This window comes from Coregonus lavaretus, assembly GCF_964263955.1.
Source record: "Coregonus lavaretus genome assembly, chromosome: 12".
NCBI classification, from domain to species: domain Eukaryota; kingdom Metazoa; phylum Chordata; class Actinopteri; order Salmoniformes; family Salmonidae; genus Coregonus; species Coregonus lavaretus.
Window position 1 is genome coordinate 28204228 of NC_139999.1, and position 673 is coordinate 28204900.

Sequence of the window (673 nt, forward strand, 5' to 3'; positions counted from 1 at the left end):
GCCAAATGTATGACCATATTAGAGACACATATTTCCCTCAGATTACAGCGATCCACAAAGAATTCGAAAACAAACCCAATTTTGATAAACTCCCTTATCTACTGGGTGAAAAACCACAGTGTGCCATCACAGCTGCAAGATTTGTGACCTGTTGCCACAAGAAAAGGGCAACCAGTGAAGAACAAACACCATTGTAAATACAACCCATATTTATGTTTATTTATTTCCCATTTGTACTTTAACTATTTGCACATTGTTACAACACTGTATATATACATAATATGACATTTGAAATGTCTTTATTCTTTTGAAACTTCTGAGTGTAATGTTTACTATTAATATTTATTGTTTATTTCACTTTTGTTTACTATCTACTTCACTTGCTTTGGCAATGTTAACACACGTTTCCCATGCCAATAAAGCTCTTAAATTGAATTGAGAGAGAGAGAGAGAGAGAGAGAGAGAGAGACTGGGCTGTCAGGTGGGTCTCTGACACTCCCTGGTGGAATAAAATAGGAACCGCAGTGTTGGTGTCAGGACTAACAGTATGATGAAGTTGTTCCAAGACACTGACCACACTCTGTGATACACACACACCACTCTTCATCTGTATGCATCTCACAGAAACATCACACAAACACTAAAGAAACATTCAGAGAGCGCGGGTGGATTT